This window comes from Puntigrus tetrazona, chromosome 16 (genome assembly GCF_018831695.1).
Source record: "Puntigrus tetrazona isolate hp1 chromosome 16, ASM1883169v1, whole genome shotgun sequence".
Taxonomy (NCBI): Eukaryota; Metazoa; Chordata; class Actinopteri; order Cypriniformes; family Cyprinidae; genus Puntigrus; species Puntigrus tetrazona.
This window is the reverse complement of record NC_056714.1, coordinates 1,510,910-1,521,809: the sequence shown is the minus strand read 5'-3', so window position 1 is coordinate 1,521,809 and position 10,900 is coordinate 1,510,910. Positions and strand designations below refer to the sequence as shown.

At 38.9% G+C, this 10,900-nt stretch overlaps 1 long non-coding RNA gene across 1 annotated transcript in view; it reads right to left on the bottom strand.

Annotated features, from left to right (window-relative positions):
• Positions 1 to 2,124: 2,124 nt before the first annotated feature.
• The window catches only part of LOC122359851, a 10,442-nt gene continuing 1,666 nt past the window's right edge, over positions 2,125 to 10,900 (bottom strand). Inside the window, exon 2 of the long non-coding RNA XR_006252730.1 lies at positions 2,125 to 2,291. This is a non-coding gene — a long non-coding RNA (uncharacterized LOC122359851). The remainder of the gene's footprint in view (positions 2,292 to 10,900) is intronic.

The window sequence follows — 10,900 nt, the reverse complement described above, 5'->3', positions numbered from 1 at the left end:
ATAGGCAGCATTAAAAAAGGTTTCTCTTTATTGATATTTGTTTTCATACAGTATTTGAGAAAATCTGTGGTTCTTATGTGTGTCCATTATTTAGGAGAAAGAATGTTTAGTTTTGATACAAACGTCAACATTTTTCACAACAAAAAAAATAATGTATGAACAAAATTCAGTTTCTTAGTCAATCATTTACTGTTACTGAAATTGTTCTACACCCCATATAACCCCCATTACATAATTTTGGCTCTGTATGTCACCACAGTATAAATAAAAAGAACCCATGATCAACATGATTGATTACACTTCAGGTAACTTTTTCGAGGGGTGGAACAAACATAACATAAAATGGGGATTAAAACCATTTCTATACACAGTGTTGTACAAGAAGAGCAGTTCAGATAGCTTAGCAGCTCGTCAGACTTAGGAAGTAACAGTCCTTATCGTTTCCCTCCTTTTTAGGAAGGTGCTGCAGGCAGCAGTGGGACATAGAGACAAGAGAATCCAGAGAAGCAAATAGAGCTTGAAGTAAGGCATGCAACCTTGAGACAGCTGATATAATGCAGGTAAGTGGAATCAGGTGTCCATAGTAATCTGGTGACTGGGTGAACGGGCAAGGAATCAGTGACAGGTGTGCTGAATGGGAACAGGGTGCAGGTGTGTACTAGACAGGCTGCTGGGAGATGTAGTTTTGGGCTGGTGAGAGGGCTGGTGAATTAGAATATGAATCACAGTACCCCTGTTTTCAGAGGCTCGCCTGTTATTGGACAAATAAATATAATCATAAATGAAATGTTCCTTTTTAATGTTTTGGTGAGAAAAAATAGTTGATTGTTGTCTCAGTGTACTGGAGGCTTGTGACACTAAAACAAATTCCTTGTATGTTCAAACATAATTCTTTTGTCTGTGACTCATGGGCATCACCAGAGACCAAGTTTCTTTCTTTGTGATGGTTTGCCTGGACATCATGTGTTATGGGCAGTGTTCCCGTTTCTTGTTGATCTAAATAATGCAGCTTAACAATCCTTTAATGGATTTAATTAATAGAAGTACATTAGTATGCTTGTGTAAGCCAGGTTGAAGAGATGTGTCTTTAATCTAGATTTACACTGACAGAGTGTGTCTGCTTCCCAAACAATGTTAGGTAGATTGTTCCAGAGTTTGGGTGCTAAATAGGAGAAGGATTAGCCGCCAGCAGTCGATTTTGATATTGTAGGTATCATCAAATGGCCAGAGTTTTGAGAAAGCAGCAGACGTGCAGGACTATAATGTGAAAACATCTCACCCAAGTACTGAGAAGCTAAGCCATTCAGGGCTTTATAAATAATTAACAGAAATATATCCAATGTTTGATAGAGAGCCAGTGCAGTGGTCATACTTTACACTTCCTGGTTCTAGTAAGGACACTAGTTGATACATTTTAGACCAGCTGTAGTTTGTTTTACAAGCATGCAAAGCAACCACCCAATAAAGCATTACAATAATCTAACGTCAAGGTCATAATTACATGAATTAACATTTCTGTATTTGATGTTGAGAGCATAGGTCGCAATTTAAATATGTTTTTGAGATGGAACAATACAGTTTTACAGATGCTAAAAACACGTCTTTCAAAGGAAAGATTGCTATCAAACAGTACACAAGTTACAAATTGATGAAGACATGAAGTGTTAGACAGAGTTCTAGATTATTACATGTGGGGTTTTTAGATCAGTCATCCAATTTTTTATATCGACGATGCATTCCGTTAGTTTCTCAATTTGGTGTGTTTCAACAGCCACAAAGAAATATAGAACTGATAATATCACCCAAGGGTAACATGTAAAGCTTGAAAAGTAACAGCCCAAGTACTGAGCCTTGGGGTACTCCATAGTCCACTAGTGATCAATGAAATGCAGGTGCTCAGATAAGTACGCTTTTAACCTTGCTAAGGCATTTCCACTAATGCCAACAAAGTTTTCTAGTCTATTCAAGGGAATCTTGTGGTTGATAGTGTAGAATGTAGATCCAATAGCACTAATAAAGAGATACAACCACGATCATATGACAGAAGCAGGTCATTTGTAACTCTAATGAAAGCAGACTCAGTACTATGTGTAATGGGGTGAAGAATCACACGACAAGGAGAGCTCAAAATAAAGACCCCGGAGCGTGGATTTATTTTAGTGACAATACAAAAGAGTGGTGAAGAGGTGAAGGCTCTGTGCTCCGGTGATTCAAAGTGCTCTTTCTTCCAGTCTCTGTGGTGCAGTGGGTCCGTGGGTGCTCTGGTGCAGAGGTCGGTCATACGCTGCTGTCTTAGAGGGGAAAAGAGAGACAACATTAGTATGTTTGCCATTGAGTCATAACTCAACTCGCTGTTCCTCCATGTGGGGCTTTATAGCCCTCACTTGATGAGCTGCAGGTGTGACCGATCTCTGGTGATGAGTGCGGCCAGGTCTACTGCGTTGGTTGCCACGGCGACGCTGATTTCCTCTCGGGACGCTCGTCACATATGATACAGTATAAATCCTGACTGGAAATCCTCACAGATGTCATTTTCTCTATGCAGAGATATCATTGTGAGAGTACTACCTTTTCTTTTTCCTCAGGGGAGTTATAGTGCACTATCTGATGTGATTCTGGAGCTGACAGCTGCATGGTTACAATTTTATTTCTGATCGTAAGTAAAGTAGTTCAATAAATCTTGGAAGTAAAGTAGTTCACAAAGTCATATTTTTCATTAATTTAGTATTGTGTTTAACTGTATTGAATAAATATGGGGAGTTTGTGTTTGTTTTCTTCTAAAAGAGATGAAAAGTTATCAGATATTGCACTTTTTAATGCTTTTCTGTAGGACATCGTACATTCCCGCCAGGCTATACAGAACACCTCTAGTTTTGTTTTCCTCCTTATGCTCATTGGTTCAGACAACCACGATGCTGCATTTTATTTTTTAATCTGTGATTATGTATTTAAATTATGCATGCATATTTCTAAACACTATGACATTGTTGATATGTCTATCAAAAAATACATGTTTGTATTAAAGTAGAAATGGACAATATCATGTTTATCAGCAGCACAGCACATGAGTGAGAATAATGTGGTATCTGCCTTTGATCTAGGTATCTGTTCCAGAGGCATATTTCTAGATAGAAGAACAACACCACCCCAGGAGTGATGATCTTTTCAACAGGTCAGGTCTGTCCCAAAAACTTGTGCAATTGTCTATGAAACCTATGTTATTTTGCGAGCACTACTTCACTACTTATTTTGCGAGCACGACATCCAGCCACTGAGTGATGACAGTGCAGTGTATCTTGTCAGCAGGGAGGGGACAAAAGCATATTACAGTGTCTGACATCGTACTGGCAAATTCACACACCTCTTTAAATTTGAAATCTTACTGAATTTACATTTACCATTAAGCAGCACTTTTAAATTTGCTAAGATGTCAGGCACTCTGGCTCATAGTAAACATTGGATTATGGTGGCTGGTTTCTCAATTTTCACATTCCATACAATACAATCTCCAATTACTAAAGCACTTTAATCAGGTTTCTCAGTGTGTGCATCACTGAGTGAGTAGGAAGTGGGGAGATCCTGTTTGATGTTCTGACTGGCATGGAAGAACTGTTTTGAGCCAGTTGAGGAGCCTACGACAGACACAGTGGGCGTGGTGTCAGGCCTCGGAGAGGCTTTTTATTAACAAAATATATACAAAAATAAAGTGTCCAGGGGGAAAAGTGTCCAAAATCAACGGGGGAGCTGGTGTCCTCGTCGTGCTGCAAGGGGAGTGTAGGTCAGGTAGTGTTCCAGGGTGAAGGCTCCTGGTAAGGGGCGAAGCCGCACGCGCTCCCCTTTCTGGTCCGGGTTTGTGGTTTCCTGCCTCAATGATTATCACACCACACTCATACCAAATGTGATGAAATGCTTCGAGAGGCTTGTCATGAGGCACATCAAGTCACAGCTACCACCCTCACTTGACCCATTACAGTTTGCGTATCGTCCAAACCTCTCTACAGACGATGCCTTTACCACAACCCTCCATCTTGCCCTTTCACACCTGGAAGCTGTTCATTGACTTCAGTTCAGCATTCAACACTATCATCCCTCAGCAGCTTATAGAGAAGCTGAGCCTGCTGGGCCTGAACACCTCTTTCTGTAACTGGATCCTGGATTTTCTGACAAGCAGACCTCAGTCAGTCCGGATTGGGAACAGGATCTCCAGCACCACCACACTGAACACTGGAGCTCCTCAGGGCTGTGTACTCAGTCCAACTGCTGCTCACTTTGCTGACTCACGACTATGCAGGGATGCACAGCTCCAATCACATAATCAAGTTCGCTGATGATTCGACCGTGGTGGGTCTCATCAGCAAGAACGACGAGTCAGCTTACAGAGATGAGGTGCAGCAGGACCATCAACAAGACCAAAGAGATGATTGTTGACCTCACCTGGTCACTCAACACTAGCTTCATCACCAAGAAAGCCCAGCAGCACCTCTACTTCCTGAGGAGGCTGAAGAAAGCTCATCTCCCTCCACCCATCCTGACTATGTTTTATAGAGGGACCATTGAGAGCGTCCTGTGCCGCTGCATCACTGCCTGGTTTGGGAACTGCACCGTGTCGGATCGCAAGACCCTTCAGAGGATAGTGAGGACAGCTGAAAATATCATTGGTGTCTCTCTGCCCTCTATTACGGACATTTACACCATACGCTGCATCCACAAAGCACACAAAATAACACACAGCCCCACACACTCTTCACCCTCCTGCCATCTGGTAAGAGGTACCGGAGCATTCGGGCTGCAGAACAGATTCTTTCCACAAGCCATCAGACTCCTCAACAGTCACACCTGAAATGGACCTTTTTCCAGACGCATATTTTGCACTTCATATTTACTGTATTATTTATTGTTGTCTTGTGTTTTCTGTTCTTTTGCACTGTTTTTGTCCTTGCACTGTTTGCACACTGGGTTTTGCACTTTACTTCTTTGCTGTTTGCACTAGTCTGCACACTTCGGACTTCTTGTGGCTAAGACACTATTGTCTTAGCTCATTATATGAGTTTTTGTTGTGATGTGAGTCTATGCAGCACCAGGTCCTGGAGAAACATTTCACTATGTACTGCACAGCTATATGTATTTGAAATTACAATAAAAAGCCACTTGACTTGACTAAAGGATTAGTTCACTTTCAAATGGAAATTTCCTGATAGTTTACTCACCCCCATGTCATCCATCAGGAAATTTTCATTTGAAAGTGAACTAATCCTTTAAAACGGGCCCCTAATTTTAAAACCAAAAGAAATTAAAAATGTCACAGCTTCCCCCCCTTGGTGACATCGCCAAGATTCTGAAGGACTTTCACTCCCTCAACAATTAGTCCAACATCCATTGGTGGGGTCACAGTCTTCTGCATCTTCAGGTCTGATGATGTAAATTCCAATTACATTATTAGCCATGTCTCTTTTGGAATACTCAAAGTCTGTGTCCTACCAAACACAAAAACAGTAACACCAGTAATTTTAATTGCATCAAAAATGCAGGTTGTGAATTTTATATTATTTAGTAATAGATTCTGAAAGGAAATAATCAGAGAATTCTGATGTTTCACATCACTGGCTTGCAGTGACCTACAAGACTACCCTAACAAACACTGTAGTTGTCAGAACTACAGGCTTCAGTATTGAAATTTAAAAAAGTGACAAAACCAGCATTTCCTGCAAAAACAAAGAGATGGTACTTTTGACAAACCCAAACCCAACTTCATGTCTTCCACATGCTTGCCTTGAGAAACACGAGTTAGCATGACTGCCAAAAAAATCCATGAAAACTCAAGACTCCGAAAAACATTAATAACTTAGATTTAATATGTCACCCTCATCACTTTTCTCTGGTGATATTTAACAGGATATTATTCGTACCTGACAACATCACGGTCTTAATGTCCTTTGTGCTATTGTTTGAATTTTGCTCTGCCTCCAGCTATGGTATCCAGAAAGATAAAATTGAATGGGGTTTTGCATTTTACTCTACAATGTTAAATTGGCCTAGCAAATCCCTATTAAGTAAAGCCTATGGTACACAGTAAAAATTTTTGTTGAAATAACAGTTAACTTGTGTTAATTTCATTACTTGTAAATTTGATGTACTGTGAACAAGGGTGGGTGTAGTAAAATTAAACAATAGTTTAGTGAGTGTTCCTCACAGATAAGAATATACGGCACATTTAAAATTCTAGGTTAGAGAGAATAGGCGTTTAATGTGATTGCAGTTACAGTTTTGAATGTATTTCTTGCAAGATTACTCTTATTTGTCTATAGGATGCATAACCAGAATCCATCAATATCATGGTCATCACAAAACCAGTACCAAATTGTACTGCACAAGGAGGAGTGAGGTAAGTTCAGCTCCTGAATTTAGAAGTTGGTTTAATGTGTTACATGAAAAAAAAATGTTCATAAATAATAATTCAAAGGGTATATTTTGAAACTTGTTCATAACGGAAAACAAAAAGAAAAAATATATATATTACAGAAGACACAAATGCAAATGCTGTTAAATAAGGACACTGTAAAAAAAAAAAAAGAGAAGGTTTTTCTGTATTAACTTCTATGAACTAAATTAAATTAACATTTGGAGTATTTTTGTCCTTTGTGTTTAGAGTAGCTATTGCACTTACGTATAGTTTTTCAGGTAGTTTAACAGGTAGGACTCTTGAAGCATCTTGGAGGCATACACTACATTGCCAAAAGTATTCACTCACCCATCCAAATAATCAAAATCAAGTATTCCAATCAGTTCCATAGCTAGAAGTGTATAAAATCAATTATGTAGGCATGAAGACTGTTTTTACAAACATTTGAGAAAGAATGGATTGCTCTCAGGAGCTCAGTGAATTCCAGTCCTCACTGCGATAGGATGCCACCTGTGCAACAAATCCAGTTGTGAAATTTCCTTGCTCCAATTTCCTGCCAGGAGAACGGTACTTCTCTGACTGCACTGTGCCAAGTGTAAAGTTTGGTGGAGGGGGGGATTATAATGTGGGGTTGTTTTTCAGGACCTGGGGTTGGCCCCTTAGTTCCAGTGAAAGAAACTCTGAATGCTTCAGCATACCAAGACATTTTGGACAATACCATGCTCCCAACTTGGGAACACTGTGGAGCTGGCCCCTTCCTCTTCCAACGTGACTGTGCACCAGTGCACAAAGCATATATATATAATATATATACATATATATATTCTTGCATGTTCAGGAAGCATGTGTAGAATTCAGACATGCCACTTGTTACCACCATGAACATAACAGCTGAAAGTCAAAACATAACAGTACATATGGCTCAGAAAATTGAGGAGGCAACATGTGACCAAATCTCTTGTCCTGGCATGGCAGTAGCTTCGCAAACCAAGGATAACAGCCACCAGATAGTGAAGAGGTAGTGAAATGGAGTCACAGGTAACAGCTGACTACAGCAAGCTGACAGATGTCAACTACTCACCTTGTGGTTTAATGTAGGATGGGGCACCATCCTAATGCCCCCTGGACTGGTGCATTCCCTGATGGTGTAGTGTTCGATCCTACTGAATATCTTTAGTTTGGGCAAATGGAGCAACAGTTCATCGTGTGTGAAAACGAGTCATGCATATTACTGCCAAGTGTATGGACAACTCCTTGTCAATGAAACAAGTGCAAAAAAAGTGAATCAATCTGATTAAAATCTGTTTGTTGTAATTGCACAATGCAAAAATGTTCATCTTCACAGCAGACTTTTTTTTACACATGTATTCAGAGGTCTGTGTAATGGAGTGTAAATGAAAATCACAATTATTTTCACTTAAATATATTAAATGCAAGACGGACTGAATCAAATTGTAGATAATCAAACACCCGATTGGCCTACAGAGTGATGTCATAGTTCCCCCACTCTATTGGTCCACCAAGTTTGTTCCCGGGGCATCCCCAACACTACACATTTTTACACTTCTCCTTTGTTTGACACACCAATTTTTGGTCTGGGTCTGGGAGATAAGCTGATTACATTATTTGTGTGTATTTGATTAAGTACACGTGAAAAAATATATAATTAAAGGGGAACTGTTGAGAACCACGGTTGTAGGTTGTAGCTCAAACTCTAATTAAACACACATGAAGAAGCTAATCAAAATCTTACACATACTAGAAACATACAGATGTGTTTAGGCAAGTTGGAGCTAAACTCTGCAGGATGCCAGCCCTCCAGGACTGACTTTGGACACCATATGCCAGAGATGGGCAGAAGAAGCCTTGTGAAGCTTTTGAGGCTTTTCATTTTACCAAAAAAGATTCAATACTTTAAAGCCTCAAAGACAGACCCTATCTGTGACATCTAGTGGTCAGCTCCAATTATAGCAGCCACTTTCAAATGAATAACATATCTTTTTAATTACAGTTTCAAAACAGGCCTCAGTGTTAAATGGTATGTTGAAACCCTCTGTGTTGTGTGAGAATGTCCATGGTATGATAGGACATTTAAATCTCTTGTGGTTATGAAAATGTATGCATTTATTTCGAAAATGTAGATTGTAAGCTTTCAAAAGATACTATACCTGATCAGTATTCAACAATCTGATTGACACAGGTATGAAATAATTTTTAAACCTGTTCTGCTTACACCAGGGAATACTATACTATAATGATTTGGATTTTCAGAAAAATTACTGTACCAAGTGGACAAAGCATCTAATATAGACTGATTTTCCTAATTTTCCTGTCAACTCCATAAAACCACTATATAGATCATACAATCTCCGGTGAGGTCTTTCACAAACCTAAACCTTTGTATAATTGCACCGAAATATTTGTTAGAGACAAATTTAGTTAACACTGATGAAATTGAAACAGTCATCCCATGCATGTACAATAGTGCTTGCAGTAAATTCCAAAATCTTGCTCCTTTGACGGAGAGAACAGTTTGACCAAATTATGTTTTACTATAAATAACTTTAAAGTTTCCACTAGAAGCCGCTTTAATGGGTCTACCATTTCCCTGCAGTCACTCAAACAATTTACATACAGGGCATAGGAGCAGGACAATTTAAACATTTGAACACACATTTCACATAGTGAAGAAAGACAGTTATTTTTCTTCTGATACTTGTTCTATAATCGCATCTCTGATTCTAATGTTTAGTGATTCTGTTGTCGATAACTTATTGAAAAGCATGTGGACTTAAAAAGCAAGCACCAAACCAGTCAGACACTTTTTCATTTTTTTTTTCTTAACTTTTCTTTAATTTCTACACAATTCCTACCAGATACATAGACAACCATGTAGATAACTTAGATAAACATAGATAACTACATCAATACTATGAGGAACTGACTTTAGAGAGGACCGGGAGATGACTTATTGGTCTGTAATTATTCATATCCTCTGAATCCTCAGATTTGAAAATATGCTTTCATAAAACTTCTTTCCAACTATCAGGAAATTGCCCAGTTATGTTATGCCCAGTATTGTTGTTATGAACAAATACAGGCATGATCACCAATACCTTGTTGGTGTTTACTACTAATATTAGCTTTTTAAAAAAATCTTAGTAGTTCTTCAGAACAAGGTTCTGTGGATGCCTACTTGAGCACTTATTAGTGTACAGCGTATAAATTAACACAGCCCTGTGGGACACTAATACAATTTTTTTCTTTGGACAAACTATTATACCTAAACTCTCTGAGCTCTGTTTGATAAAATGGAGTGATACCACTGTATAACTGCTGGATTTTTCATATTAAAACACAAAAAGCACACATGCATGTGCATGATTTAAGACCAAATGCATCAAGCTATTAATAGCATGTTCCCCTTCCTTTGCTAAAAGCGAATTGAAGCGGATCTAACTGATAACTAACATTTCCTCCTTACACTGACACCATACGCTTCCCAATTAAATCAAATGGTATAATTCTCAAGAACATTTATAAGATATAGAAAATGTTTATATAATAAAATATTTAGAAAAACAGTATAACAAGAACATAAACGGTAACTTACAAAAAGTGGCACAATGCTCACTTTAAACTAAAACCTAAAAAAACAACTTAAGTTTTTGCTACACAATGCATTATTTAGTTAATACAGTCAGCATCTAGTCCATCTGCCTCCTGAGGTAGATGTATGCCTTTGCACTTCTGTTTCTGAATCAGAGGTGGTATAGGGAGGCAGTCTGCAACTACAGCACATGTGGGCCGTGCCATCTGAAGGGGAAATTTGTGCGCCGAGACCATATGAAAAGATGGCCACAGGCAGCACTTCGTCTTTGCCTAATGGATAAAAAAAAAGTAAACCTGCTGCTGTCACCTCTCCAGGGTCGGCGCTAGTGTATGAAATGGCCTTTAAAAGTCACCCCTGGTGTAAGAAGAGATTCTGCTACCTGGTTGATCCCTATTTCCTATGCTCGCTTTGCTGAACGAATTCCGATCATAAGGAATTTCCTCCGAAATTCCTCCCAAGGGCAGCTCTTTTTAGACATGCAAGTACAGCTCCTAGGTAGCTACTTAGGTAGGATCAAGAGACAAAATTACATTTCAAGAAATGCTATCTGACAACAATGGTGGAAGCAAATGGGCTTTAGCTCAAATTACACATTATTCAGGCCAACTGAGCTAATACAAAGGAACGTTTTGCATGTAAACACAGGACTGGATCTTTTAAAACTTTACAGGTGGAAAATTCCACCAGAAACAGTTTCACTGCTGCCCCTCTTTCACTGAACGGCATGTATTCTAAAATTACAATTACAATATGCTGTGTGTTACAATATATATATATATATATGTGTATATTGATATAAATTTTGGATATTGCTGTCTAGTTTTACAAATTTATTGTAACTCTCTCTCTCTCTCTCTCACTCACACACACACACACACACACACACA